The sequence below is a fragment of the Sinohyriopsis cumingii genome, chromosome 14 (assembly GCF_028554795.1).
Source record: "Sinohyriopsis cumingii isolate HCF-2022 chromosome 14, ASM2855479v2, whole genome shotgun sequence".
Classification (NCBI taxonomy): domain Eukaryota; kingdom Metazoa; phylum Mollusca; class Bivalvia; order Unionida; family Unionidae; genus Sinohyriopsis; species Sinohyriopsis cumingii.
Window position 1 is genome coordinate 91,132,828 of NC_142974.1, and position 15,961 is coordinate 91,148,788.

Consider the following 15,961-nt stretch of genomic DNA (forward strand, 5'->3'; position numbering starts at 1 on the left):
GTAAAACACAAAAAAAGTCTCAGAAGAACTAAATTTTAGGTATTTTGTTTTGAGGTGATATTTATAAGGAATACGTGGCCAGTTCCATAATAATAATAATAATAATGAGGACTTTGTATAGCGCCTAATCTTTAGAAGCTCTAAGCGCTTTACAACATTAGACAACACCTATAAGATAAAAAAAACATATAATATTATTACAAAAACAAACACGATAAAATTATTTTAAAAAATTAAAAAATAAAAAACATGCTGAGAATATTTCAAGTAGGAAACATTATTAGATCTTTAAGTTTGTTCTCATAATGATCCCTGGATTGTCCGAAAAAATTGTTTTAGTCCTTGATTCCATTGCGTTTTTAAGACCCATTGTAGGCCTATGCGTGTCGATGTATGTTTCTTTGTCTTTACGTTAGCCAAACAGATGACTGAACAATCTTAAATCCAGAAAATAAGTTCGTGTATGATCTTGACCTTTCAAATGATATCCTTTTGCATGATGAATCAAACGGCCACCCCAAATTGTACGCCTTTCGATCAGTTAACCTGTTTTGTAAATAGCGACAAAGAAACGACCTTACACGATTGAGGATTTTGTACAAGAAAAATGATAGGACAGGGCACGCATGAAGCTTAAATGCCATTTTTATCTATTGGCAGAAAATTTATGCAGCATCGGTTAGGAAGAAGCTGCATATTTATTGTTAACACGGATACACATCGTATGGTGGAACTAGATTTCATAAAGCTAAAATTTCACTTGAAAGTTTATTTTATCACTATCAAAAACATCTTTCAAACGTGGAAAGTATGTTTATGAAGTTTAACATGCAATATTTTATATTCAAAGTGTTACTTAATTACAATATATACATATATAACGTATCATATATATGATTGAAACGATTCGTCGATATATGGATGCATCGATACTTTTGCCATATTGATATACATGATCATACAAAGCATTATATAGGGCATTGATCAGATCTAAACTTGATTACGGGTGCCAAGTATACAACCTAGCGCCAACAAACCATTTAAAAAAATTAGATCAAGTACAAAGAAAAGCCCTGATTACAATCACTGGTGCACTACCATCAACATCGCTAGTAGAACTCCAGATACTAACAGGAGAACTACCGCTCTATCTCAGAAGACAGGAACTAATACCGAGATATGCAGCCAGATTACAAACTCAATCCAGTACACACCCTACACTACTAGCAACTGAGAAATGTAATATACTATTCAGAACCACCCTCAAGCATCACATACCAACAGGAAAACTAGTACACGAACTAGCCAAACTACTCCCCATAGAAATAAAACAAACAGAAACTATCAATACCTTCGATAACGAACCTTGGTCTAACGAAAGCCCCAACATCAATATTACCATCACCAAACACGGCAATAAAACAAATCAAGAACTACAGCTGCGCACTGTAACAACAGAAATATTAACAACCAATTATCCAAACCATTTACAAATATACACAGATGGATCGAAAACCACAGAACCTGCAAAAACAGCAGCTGCTTACGTAATACCTAAACTAAATATTCAAAATGGTCACCGATTACCAGACCACTGTTCCATTTATAAAGCAGAATTCTGGGCTATTATAAAAGCACTAGAATGGGTAGAAAAAAAACAACCCACCCAAAACACTAATAATAAGCGACTCGCTCAGCGTCCTTACAACCATCCTAAATAACAACACCAAATACAGAGAAAACTTTCTAAACCAAACAAACCTAATACTTAAAAAACTGAAAAGCAATCAACAAAAAATAGAATTCCTATGGATACCATCCCACATAAACATACTAGGAAACAATCTAGCAGATGCATTAGCTAAACAAAAGCTAAGCGATCTAAACCACGTAGCATTGGCTTACAGTGTTAGTGAAATATACAGTCTAACCACAGCCATGATCAACCAAAAATGGCAGGAAAACTGGAACCACAACAAGAAAGGTAGAAAACTATATAACACACTAAACGAAACCATCAGAAATATAAAACCACCATTACTTGAAGGAAAAGATCAAAAAGTAATAAATAGAATATACACTGGAAAAACCAAGCTGGCCAACAGCTATGGAAAACACATAAGACCACAACTTCACAACCCAAATTGCTTTTGCTGCCGGGTGCCAGAGGATCTGCACCATATCTTCAATACATGCAATAGACTAAAAAAAAGAATGGGAACAATTCAAAATTGAACAAAACAAAATAGGATCGCCGAATACATACCCAGAATTCCTAAATAGCTCTGACCCCAATCTAAATATCACCTACAACAACATCATAACTTACCTTAAAAAAACTGAATTATATACAAAAATTTAAATAACAATTCTAATTACAATAAAATATATACTAAATCTAGACCAATAGCGAAAACCCAGATTACGTTACCTTGCACATCTCTAGAACTACGAGATCCGAGTACAATCGACAAGGACAACTGATCTGGAACTAGCTAAATACAAATAGATTCTAAACAATTAATATGCTAAAATATAAATAACAGATAATCACAAAATAAGAACATATCAAATTTAGGCCAAACAAACAGATTAATAAAATAGCGAAAAACCCAGATTAGACTTCCTTGAACATCTCTAGCCCCAAGAGATCCGAGAACAATCGCCAAGGAATACTATCTGGACCAAGTTATATTAACCCAAATAGTTATAAAAACAATTTCTAGGACAAATAATAAGGAAAATATTTCTACAGACTGATAAAATTATCCAAATACCGAACGTAAAACAAAACCCATACTATAAATAGTTAACTAGAACAATAACCAGGAAGAAATATGCGGGGGGGGGGGGAACTAACAACCTATACTCTACTTCTCCTATCATACCACTCTTCTACAGCATCCTATTCTAACAGCTAAAACTCTACCTTCTATACATAGGTGACAGCTACAACAAACCTAGACCTAACCATATAATCCCAAAATAGAACATATAAGGTGGTCGCAAGAATAGACCATCAGGGACACCCGCAATAAGACCCCAAATTAATACATATAAGGTAGTCGAAAAAAAAAACACAACGACTATCAGGCCCCCGGCGGCACAATGCTGCAAAATAACAACTATATAGAATAATACCCCAAAAATTACATGTATAAGGTAGTCAAAAAACCCAATGACTATTAGGTCCAGCAGCACAAGGCTGCAAACAAAAATCAAACCTAGGAAAAGAGGACCCCAAATTAAACATAAAGATGGACAAAACACCAACTCCATCCAGGGCCAGCAGCACAAAGCTGCAAAACAAAATCCAAAGTTGATTACACTGATGTCACCTAGAAACTAACCTTGAACTCATAACCTGGATAGGTTCTCTCTCAAAACAAAACAGCACAGAGTTTATTATACCAAATTCAATGACGGAATTTAGGACCAAAAATATCCTGGATTGGAAGAGCACTACTGACCTGTAGCAAGACACCACCACCCCAGCCTAACCACTTTCACCCTTTTCCACGAACAGACACCAAAACCCATACGTGCAGTGCACGAATCATAATTTAACCAAAAAAAGCGAACTTAGATCGGGTCCAATCCCACTAGTCGCAGCAAAATGCAAATGAAAACTGAGTGCGTGCTGGGTCAAATCCCACTCAACATAGGCCTTACAACCAGATCGATATTTACACAAATAGTACCTCGACCTGACGGCCCAATCAATAAGTATTCTGTGAACACATAACAGTCTGGAGGAAGTGGCACCATTCCTTCCCCCAGGAGTAATCAAAAAGGTGCCTGTGGCATCATAAACCAGTGGTACATGCTCAATGCGAGCGCACACCACTTTAATTCAACTCAACAAAAAAAAAATATAAAAGGTGAAAAATCGATGCAAAATACGAAACGATACTTACCCTATACAATTTTCTTTAATCTTTAGCAATCGTGAATAATTATAAATCGTATGCCTTTTTATTCTTTAACCTGGGAATTGGTCTGAGACAGCTGTCATTTTAAGTAATAAGAGAAGAAAAAAATAAATTTATCCCGTTAACATGTTCAGTATAAAGGAGACATTCCAAACGTTTTCAGCATATAATGATTTTGTTATTGTTTGGGGTTTAACGCCATTTTCCAGCACATCATAGACTATATATGGTGGCCAGTATAACTGGTAGCATAACCCCACAACCACCACCACCACTATCACCGATCCAATCGAAGCTACTAGCAAGCTTTCTCACACACCCTCAATGGCCGAACCTGCGACATGATCTCACGCGGACAGATATGTGAGGGCAGTGATCGGTAAAGACGTGCGCTTTAATCAAATGGGGCTACCGTCCCCTATGTATAATGAAGAACTTTATTCATCATTTAATCACCACTCTCACGCGGAGTTTCTCTTTTGCATAGTATTTGGGTCGAATTTAAAGGCTATACTTCCGATATGTCACACAAAGAAATATGTTATTCAATTCTGAATGATGGTACGTTGTTTGTTCCAATCCAGGATACACAGTAACCATATATCAAAACTGAATGTAGCTTATTCCCTGTGTGACAAACAGGAAGTATTGGCATCTAAACCCATCCCAACAGATACAAATCCATGTAGATACAAGGCAACAGATAAACATCTCGCAAAAGTGGTTATTACGTAATCTGTAAAGTACTTAAGTCGTAGATGGGCAACTAGTTTGGAATTTCTCTTTTTATGTTGATATATGTAGTGAGCGACAGAACGTACCTGCGGAATTAGCATGCTTCATCTAGAGGATAGAATTTAAACCGTACAAGTTTTTCACTGTTATGTATTCACTGTTATGTATATTTTATTTAATTTATATTTGATTTAATTTAATTGTCTGTTTGTAAATTTGAAGTTTTTTTTGTATTTCATTACATGTCAAAGTAATGTAATTTTGTTTACTAGGCATTTGATATTTTCCAGAAATTAGTTTGACCTGACTGTTAGTTGTAAACACCGAACTTTGGATCTTTTGTTGACCTAGTTCCTGGCCTTGATTGAGAATCAAGTAAACAACTTTTTTTTTAATTATTTATTCGTAATGTGGGATTGATAATAGTGAAATCGAGGATGACTGTGACTACGTGCCTTTAGACGTAAATGGCTTCTATGATGTTCTAGAAATTCTGGAGAGTTGACTCTCATCCGGGCATCTGTTTTGCGCAGTATTCAGGTTTTATACCGATGTCTACCGGGAATTTAGTCAGTCGGGCTTCGAAACACTAGGACGTAAGGTGTTCGTTTTATGGTGACCAGTTTAGATTTATATTTTAATTTTAATTCAGATTAGTTGGATTGTAAAGGATATTTCTTTTTCCTGAAAATATTTGAGTGCTCATACAGAATTATTGGACAAAGACCTTCTTTAAATTTTATTCGGAAACAAAAACAACGGAATATTATTGTCAGTGGAATAACAAAGAACTGTAGACTCTACATAACTATACTGACTACAGTATACGTCATCGACTTCCATTTTTGGATATTCGTAGGGACTCGAACTTGAATTCATTATAACATTTCATTACTAGGACTTCTAAAATTTAATTTGTGGATTATTCTTGGATTAGTTTTGGATTTCATTCTTAAACCATAAGTTCTTTTTTTTTTCTTCTTCATTTTTACATTGTTTTTCCAGGGAAATACATTATCTGTTCTTTTTTCAAAGCTTGTTGTTATCTTTTTTTTTGTTAGAGCCTGAGCACGTAACAGTCACCGTGTGTAAATTTGGTAATTTTTGTATAAAAGAGGAACTGGTGTTGTCAATAGTTTTACCTTCTCGCTAACAAAAGTGAGTGCCTGCGGCGGTGGCAGTTGTTTTACGTCTGCAGAATGTACAAGATGATATATTTTGTTGTCATTCATCTCCACTCACACAGCCTGCCTTGTTCTATATTAGATTTTACAATATTTCTTCTTTTCTGAAGATAACACTGTCATGTCTTCTCCTAGCTAAAGTGATGATATGAAATTAATAAGATGTTTTTAAAAGCATGCATGCAAAACAATGAGCGTGGTGGCCATGACAGGTCCTGCATACTATCGAATGGAGAAGCCGGAAATGACCTTAAAGGTTGAATTAAAACCACTGACAACTAACATGATGTCTGTTGGAAGTAATTTTGTTATCATGTAATGTTTGAGAATGGATATTCTCTTCTGTACATCTCCTTTGTAATTACATTGACAATAATTTATTATTAATTCCCATGCAGCAACGAGCTTCGCGAACTTTTGACTAAAACAAAAATAAAATTAAACAAACAATGATTTTAAATATATATCAGTTACAATCAAGGTGTCTGAAAGAAATGCAAAATATCATACAGAGGTTTGAATTGGGTTTAGCATCGCAACAGTTTAAGTTGGTATGGCTGTATTAGACTGGATTAGGTGTCGTTGTTCATTTATTATATAGTGGCTTTAATGCAACATTTAATTATTTAATGCAAAGATTTTGAAGGAAAAATGGATATAAAATAAATTTTTGAAATATTTCGAAATAGTGAAATCTGATATCATTATGTTAAACGGTATTGAAGATATGACAAAGAAAGCAATTAGTGACGTTGAAATCAATTTATTTTGATCATCAGCGAGTTGAACAGGTACGAGCAAACAAATAACGCAATTTAAAAATAAGAGCATAAAGAGAAAAAAAGCAAAGAAGGTTGGAAATCGAAAAAAAGGACTTTTGGATGAAGATAAAGCGAAAGGCAAAGGTTCTACAAAGCAAGGCAGAAAGCCTACAATCGTTACTCGGAAGGAGGCATTGAATCACCCACAAAACGAGGATACTAGCTGAATACAAATGTAGTAGAAAAAAGACTTTAACTCTCGCGTGTTTTTATACAAATAGAAGGTACGTTACCCTACATGCATTAAAGATAAAATAGAATGGCATGTTAGCGTACATACATCAAGGATGAAAATGAAATCAGGACTGTGTTTCAATCTAATGGTTTTAAAAGTCTCGACAAAAACTTAGCTAAGGTGTAATGACTACTGATAAACTGAAAGAAGAAAATATACAGCCTAAAAGTCTTGGTGTTCAGAAGTTAAATAATAAGTGTACGCTGTAGATCACCGCCTTCAACACACATCTAGTTGTTAGAAAACAATAGTCATATACTGTGACTATATGCCTTTGAATGGTAAAAATGCATGCATTTACCTGTTAAAATGTTTTGCATGGCGACGTTTTGATTACCATATAAAGAGGTAATATAACATATGTCATAATATGATATCAGCATATGTGTAACGAGAAGTAATAGAGTTTCACGCTATTGATGTAATATTGTATCAGCATATGTGTAACGAGAAGTAATAGTTTCACGCTATTGATGTAATATGATATCAGCATATGTGTAACGAGAAGTAATAGAGTTTCACGCTATTGATGTAATATTTGTATCAGCATATGTGTAACGAGAAGTAATAGTTTCACGCTATTGATGTAATATGATATCAGCATATGTGTAACGAGAAGTAATATAGTCACGCTATTGATGTAATATGATATCAGCATATGTGTAACGAGAATATAGTTTCACGCTATTGATATAATATGATATCAGCATATGTGTAACGAGAAGTAATAGAGTTTCACGCCATTGATGTAATACATTTCTATGTAAAATTTAAACATGATGGTAGAGATATCTGAGAGAAACTTGTAACGTAGGTGTTCCTTTAAACAGCGAGATGGACTGTATATTAACAGTGGATTAAACTTCAGCAAAGACAGCATTACAAAATCTAGGTTATGGTGTTAAAATACTGATGCAGTTACTACATAGCCTTACCAGATACGAAAAACGATGAGGATAGTATTTGAAATACATGGAGATAAGAAACTGATATGAAATTCAAATCTATTAAAGTGATCGTTAATTTAATAGCAAACACATATACGAATTACAAAAACATTATCAGATGCAAATTTAGTATAGACAATCTTATTAAAATCAGATCTTCCCTGTCCTACATGAAGATCTGACGACGACCGCTTAGGGTCATAATCTGGTTACCTTTGAATTAGCCAATGGAAATGCAGCTTTCAAAAATCTGAAAGTGAATCAAATCGTTCAGTACAAATTCATGCTTATCGTCCACACTGATCAGTATCCAATCGCAAGGATATAAGACTTTATCTGACTGGTTGATAAAATTAGCGATTATGGTAATAATTTTTTTACCAGAACATGACCCCTAAACGGTCGCTGTCAGATCTTCACGCAGGACAGTGGAGATCTGATTTTAATCAGATTGGATCATCGTTTCCTGTTTAAACAGCGCATATATGTTGTCATACAAGCTTTTCAGACACCAAAAGCAGATGAAATACCTCGTATTAAACAGTATTTACATGCAATTACTATGCAGAGTAGATCGAACATGTCTTGATGTCTATTACATTTCACACATAGGGCTGCTATAGATAGGTCTTATTAAGGAAATCAGGCAGATCAATACACTGAAAATGTGCTAAATGATTGCAATATGGAAATCATATCAAACAAGACTATAATGATTAATAATGACTATAATGATTAATAATGAATATAATGATTGATAATGATTAATGATTGATAAAGACTAATGATTGATAATGACTGCTAATGTCTATAATGATTGATAATGACTATAATGATTGATAATGACTATAAGATTGATAATGACTATAATGACTGATAATGACTATAACGATTGATAATGACTATAATGATTGATAATGAGTATAATGATTGATAATGTGTATAATGATTGATAATGAGTATAATGATTGATAATGACTATAACGATTGATAATGAGTATAATGATTGATAATGAGTATAATGATTGATAATGTGTATAATGATTGATAATGAGTATAATGATTGATAATGACTATAATGATTGATAATGAGTATAATGATTGATAATGAGTATAATGATTGATAATGACTATAATGATTGATAATGACTATAATGATTGATAATGTCTATAACGATTGATAATGACTATAATGATTGATAATGAGTATAATGATTGATAATGTCTATAATGATTGATAATGACTATAATGATTGATAATGAGTATAATGATTGATAATGACTATAATGATTGATAATGACTGGTAATGACTATAATGACTGATAATGACTATAATGACTGATACTAAAACTTTGTCCGACTAATACAAAAGGAATGACTTAACAGATGCATCCAAAAACAATCGAATAACATTCTTGTAAGATCTGTAAAAACAAACTTAGGAATAACTTATTAGAAAACTTATGAAAGATCAAATAGAGAAAGATGTATAATTTTACTTAATTTCTGAGCAAGTTATATTCTGGCTTTCAACACACACACAGAGATATAAACACACACACACACACACACACACACACACACACACATATATGTGTGTGTGTGTGTGTGTAATGCTATGATATTTATCCAAGGCGAGAGCAAACTGATTATCTGATTGTTTTTAATGTTAAGTGTCAATAAAGGAGATGTAGATTTGAGCGATAAAAAGATAACACCAAACTAATTAAATGTTAATATGGAGAGAAAAAATTAGTTGCTGGACAATAAGTCTGAAAAAGATGCTAATTAACAATAATGGATTCAACCCTTTTCCACCATGTTATTCTAAGTACAAGCATGATTATCTACAGAATGGAACAAGTAACAGTGCCAGTATACAAAAGCCCCCTTTAGAATGTACATGTAATATATTTGTTCTTGATTGTTCTAGGTATCTGTAAGTAACGTTCTTCCCTTACTTAACAGTTCTTACATACAAACTTTACCATAACGTGTTAATTCCCAACAATTGTACTTTGCCTGTATAAAATTAAATGCATCTAAGAAATTTTCTTTGTAATAATGTTCTCTTCATTCTCTTAGGGACACAAAAGTTTTATCAAAAGAAAAGGGTTTAAATTATTTTTGTCTGAGAAGCAGCCTATGACGTACTGGCTGTTAGTGAATAGGCAGAAAGAGTGCACTGATTTTGATTGCAATGATCGGGCAGACACTGCACATAACATTTCCTTCAAGTTTTTCTTTATTTATTATTTTGAACTAAAGTTATATCCGCAAAACAATATACTATAAGTGTAATTTATATACGCAACAAGAAGCAAGTATTTATAAATCATGCTATTTACACCTACGTGATGAAGATGGTTGATGTAAGTAACCTGAAACTCAAATCTTCAACTTTTTGCCTTTAAATCAAATTTATTATACAGGGATTTGATTTTGCTTGAATGACTCTAAAGTTTTGACAGAGAAATTACCTTTTTACTTGAGCAATTTGCATATAAACAACAAAGCCAAGACAACTACATGTTTCAAAATCCAAAAGAACGTATTATTACACTTATGCTTTGCATGTAGACTATAGTTTTCTTGTGAATAAAAATACTAAAGTACTTTAAAAGGAATAAGATTATCTTTTTTAATTCCGGTCTTTTCTGTCAAACTATTAATATACTTTGGAAATTAAACCTAAAGTCATCATATTTTAAAAATGAAATTTGGATGTTGGTCTGAAGAATAAATCTATTAGATATTATCCATTTACGTATTAGTACTTATTCAAAATATTAATGAGAGAGAAGTTTTAGTTTGACAGTTTAATAGTGCGAGTTCGCTCAGTACAAATAATTGTTTATTACGCAATTCTGCGTCCTTAACATGCAGACAATTGGAAGAACACATTGTGAAAAACTGATAATATCGGTGTTAAGCTATCACACTGTGTAAGACTGACAATATCGGTGTTAAGCTATCCCATTGGGTGACTGATAATATCGGTGTTAAGATATCACACTGTGTAAGACTGTTAATATCGGTGTTAAGCTATCACATTGTGTAAGACTGATAATATTAATGGACCTACAAGTGTTGTATAAATTAAACGAATTTTCAGCTGTTACACGAATGCTACGGAAGTTGTCTCGTTTGCAACTAAAGTACATTTCAATATAGCATTATAATGAATTATAAATTGAAATGAAACAATAATGGAGGGTTTTGAAGGACTTCTTATTGTAAAAAATATTTTGAATGAATTGATAATACGATGTGAGTTAATTAAGTTAATCCTCTTCGCAAGGAGTCGTGCATAAAGCCGCAACTTGAGCTCTCCATTGTGGTCTGTCTGATATACATCTCTCATGGTGACCTTGGGTCGACTTTTGTTCCTTTATATCTTTCTCCTCCATCTTCATCCAGGTCTCTTTTGGTATTCCTCTCTTTCGTCGGCCGTCTGGGGTCCATCTGGGTAGAGACGTAGGTGGCATTCAGAGCACATGTCCGATCCAGCTCCACCTGGACTTCTTGGGTAATGGGTTTGGTGTCATACCTATGCAGTTCGATGTTAAAGATAGCATGGGGCCAAAAGATGTTGAGAATCCTGGGCAGGCATCTGTTCTGAAGCACTTCTGTGGCTTATGGTTTTGGTCATTTACCAAGATTCCGCTCCATAGAGTCGGGTATGAGTATATAACTATAAATAAGAACAAAACGTGACTCGGCGGATAGCATCTCATGTTATCGATCGAAAGACTTCGATTACTAGCATTGGATCATCCCTGCCACTGTCATGTGTCTTTGGGCAGAGGACTTTACTCCAATTGCTTCAGCACTAAGGATCCAACATGTGTACCGTTGCCGTGGATGCCAAATCAAGGTTAGCCAATGTAGATCTAAATAGCACAGTTGTCTCGTGATAAATTAATATATTTAAAGCCGATTATGCAAATAAATGGCAAAAAAGGATTTTTTTTGCATGACCTTCCTAATTATCCTTTTGCTATGTCAGACGCTTTTTTAAATGCCAGGCTATGGTCATGGTGCTAAAAATGACGAAACAGATAAGAGATTTTTAATCGAGTCATGATGTGACGTTGACTGATTTGTAATAGAAGTGTGGTGTACATGGTCTTCCATTACAGAGGAAGACGATATGTCGTAGCATTCGACTGTTGTTCACACTATTAGTCATAACAAGAATTTTTACTGGCATTCCAATGACTGTTGTTAATAACAAAATAACATATCCTGCAAATAAGACGGCCCAGTGTTATCACTTTCCATTTAATACAAAACATTGATTGTTTCTATCACCATCTGTTGAGAGAAAAAGTTATGAAAACTCATTTAGTCTGCCTATGATCGATGTGTCCTGGTCGACCTTCCATTCCTTGCAATCAAAGATTCGTTAAATAATAATAATAATAATAATAATAATAATAATAATAATAATAATGACAATAATATTAAATGCCCAACAATCCGCTAATCCTCAAATTTTTTTGAACTTTGTACCCTCAGTCATCACCAACAGATACAAATACAGAATACACGAAAACTGGTAGCAGACGAATAATAGTCAATTCAGGCATGACGTAATAATAATAATAATAATAATAAGGAGGACATTGTATAGTGCCTAATCATTAGAAATCTAAGCGCTTTACAACATTAGACAACACCTTTAACATAAAAACATATATAATGATATGATTACAAAAAAAAATGAAATTAGAAAACATAAAACATGCTGATCATATTTAAGGTAGGAAACATTATTAGGTCTTTAAGTTTTTTCTTGCAGTCAAAAAAGGCGAGCTTTAAGAGCACTCTTGAATGAGATTACTGTGTCTTTGTGTCTAAGCTCAGTGGGCAATTCGTTCCACGTTGCTGGGCCCTGGTATGCAAAAGAACTTTGTCCATATGACTTCGTTTTCATAGTGGGAATAATGAGTATACGATTGTCAGAAGAGGAGCGTAAGTATCTCGCTGGTGTATACACATGGGTGAGGTCAGATAGGTATGTTGGACTAGAGTCCGTCAGCGAATCGTAGCACAGAGAACAATTTTTGTGTTTGATTCTGGATCGAATGGATAGCCAGTGTAGGGTACAGATCAGGGGGAGGTGTGCTCTGATCGTGGTAATCTAAGGATGATCCGAGCAGCTGTGTTTTGAACTTTCTGACGTTTCTGGAGCAGATATTGAGATGAATCATACAGAATTGAGTTACAATAGTCCAGTGTTGAAAATACTAATGAACACATCAACTGAAAGATGTTTGCGAATGGAGCTGATACGTCTCAGCTCAAGATCTGCAGCCTTGCATATGTTCATGACATGTTGGTGCAAAGTGAGAGTACTGTCGAGAGTAACACTTAGGTTTCGTACTGACTGTATGAATTTAATGTTGATGTTGCTGATATTTTTTGTTTGAGGTAAAGGATGTGAATGAGAAAGTCTTTGTGTTGTAATCAGAATGGCTTCAGTTTTATCATCATTCATCTGCAGCTTGCTACATGTCATCCATGATTTCACATCAGAAATGCACCTCTCTACACCTTGGATGTTAGCATCGACTTCAGTTGGGTGGCTAGAATTGTATATTTGGGTGTCATATATTTGGGTGTGAAACTGGGCGGTAGTTCTTTCAATCGTTATGGTCGAGTATTTGGTTCTTCAACAGAGGCTTTACAATGGCAGTCTTGAAAAATGATGGGAATTCTCCGGATGAGAGTTAGGTATTAATAACACCAGTTAGTGAATGCAATACTGGATCTAAGCACTCAAGTAGCAGTGATGTTGGAGTTGGATCAAGTTCACATCATTTTGATGCACTCTTTATCACGACTGTACGTATGAAATCCATAGAGACAGGTTCAAATGCTGCTAACGGCTGCCGCTGAAATTCTGTATCGCAACTGTATGGTGATGACGAGTCAATTGAAATTGTGTTGTCAAGCTTATCTCTAATAGTTAAGCTTGTCACGGAAGAAATTTGCAAACAGGTCCGGAAGGTCGACTGAAGAGAAGATAGTTGAAAGTGGTGTACATTTGTTCCTCGAGTGTCATATGTCATTTGGATTTTTAACGTAGCTTTAACAATATTTCAGTCATATCGCTACGATGTCTGCAGTGAGGCAGTTTTTAGTGATGTCTAGCACTGGAGCATCATGCCGCAGACATGTGGTATGATGTCCCACCCAGTCACATTATCCTGACACCGGGCCGACCAGTCCTAACACTAACCTCTTAACGCTGAGCGCCAAGCGAGGCAGCTGTTAGTACCATTTTTGTAAGTCTTTGGTATGATTCGGCCGGGGATCGAACCCACGACCTCCCGCATCCGAGGCGGACGCTCTAACCACTAGGCCACCGGAGCGGTCATTGTTCCTTGACATTAGTTTGTTAGTAATCTCAAGGCGCTCTTTGCAGCTTGAACTTTCCGTGAACTTAGTACTGCAGTGGGCTGATTTCGCTGCATGGACTATGTTCGTGACGTTCTTCTTAGCGCTTCATATATTTGCTTATGAATAGTGAGTCTGGTGGAAAACCAAAGCCTTTCAGCTTTACGGCGGTCTCTTTTAGCAGTGCGAAGCTGGTCCCTAACACTGCTATACAATGGAGAACACTTTTGAAGTGATACTCTGCACTTGGTGGCTGGGGCAAGTTTGTTTAGCAATGAACGCAGGCAGTTATCGAGTTGTTCTGCTGCAGGAGGTAAGCAAGTTGTTAGGTTTGCTTGGATGTCATGCATTAGATTGGTTCTATTTATCATACGAAGGTTTCTCTTAGTAGCAAAGAAAGGTGGAGGGTTAGGGACTGATACGTCAAGATGGCATAAAATGCAGAGGTGATCTGATGCAAGTTCGTGGGATACCAGGGAACATGTGCAAATCATTTGAGATGAACATAAATTACACTTCTTACCGCCCCGCCACCTTCCCATTTGCAACGATCTCAAAGGACTCTCCTTTTTAGGTAAAATCGTGACAATGACTAAGCGTTACCGAGGTGAAAAGATGCCAGGTAAAACGAAGAACTACAAATTGATATTCTCGAAAGAAATATTTTTTGGGTTTGATTGACTGATTTATCAGAATTCTTTGAGAACCGGAATGTACAGAAATGACAATAATAAATATAAATTATATAAGACATGTTTGTAGTTAATAATTTGAATGATTCAAGAATGCGACTCGACTAGAACGTCCCTGGATTTTGTTAACCGAAACTTTAAAAAAATAAGAGAATGAGCGGAAGTGTCATTTGATTGGTTACTTTTCCTCATGGAAAAGCCGTGTGTAGCCACAAAATACGAAATCTCCACTGATGTAGTGTTCTGCTATCCAGTGTGGACTTAGAAGTTGTATAACATAGGATTCTATGAAATAGTATGTGCATCTAGCCGAAAGTATCATTTGGGGCTGACTTATCGGATAAATGATACATTTTTATTAAATGTGAGGGAACAGTATAAAACACAACTAGGATGAACACAAAAACAGTAGAAAAATCAGCTTATGAACTGGGTGATGTTTATAAACTGAACCATAGATAGGTTTAATGCACCCGCTCCCTTAATTTAAACCATTTATTCAAGGCGCAACAATGCTTATCTTCGTTTTCATTATGCAGGATAAAGTGGATATTTGTTGTCTTTGATGTCACACTGTCTACAATGTCAATGTTGTTCTGGTTTTCAAACAGTTACGTTAGTTTTTAGTTTTAATTGATACTCTGTACTGTAAATATGCCGACATTTGATTTGTCCTCGATGTCCTATTTTCTACAGTCTGTGTTTTGTGCCAATAGTTGAGTGTGTCTTTAGTTTTTACCAATCTTTCAATCTGTTTCTGTAAATATTTCATGAGGGTCCGTCGTGTACCGTTGTCTCTTGTCTCCAAGTTTGATCCAACGGTGCGTCCTCGGTTTTATCTGATCGTTGAGACTGCTTGTGTAAACCTGACGCCCGTAATGATGCACTGTTAGTCTTGTCTTTGTGTAAACCTGATGCCCGTAATGAAGCACTGTTAGTCTGCTTGTCTTTGTGTAAACCTGATGCCCGTAATAAAGCACTGTTAGTTTGCTTGTCTTTGTGTAAACCT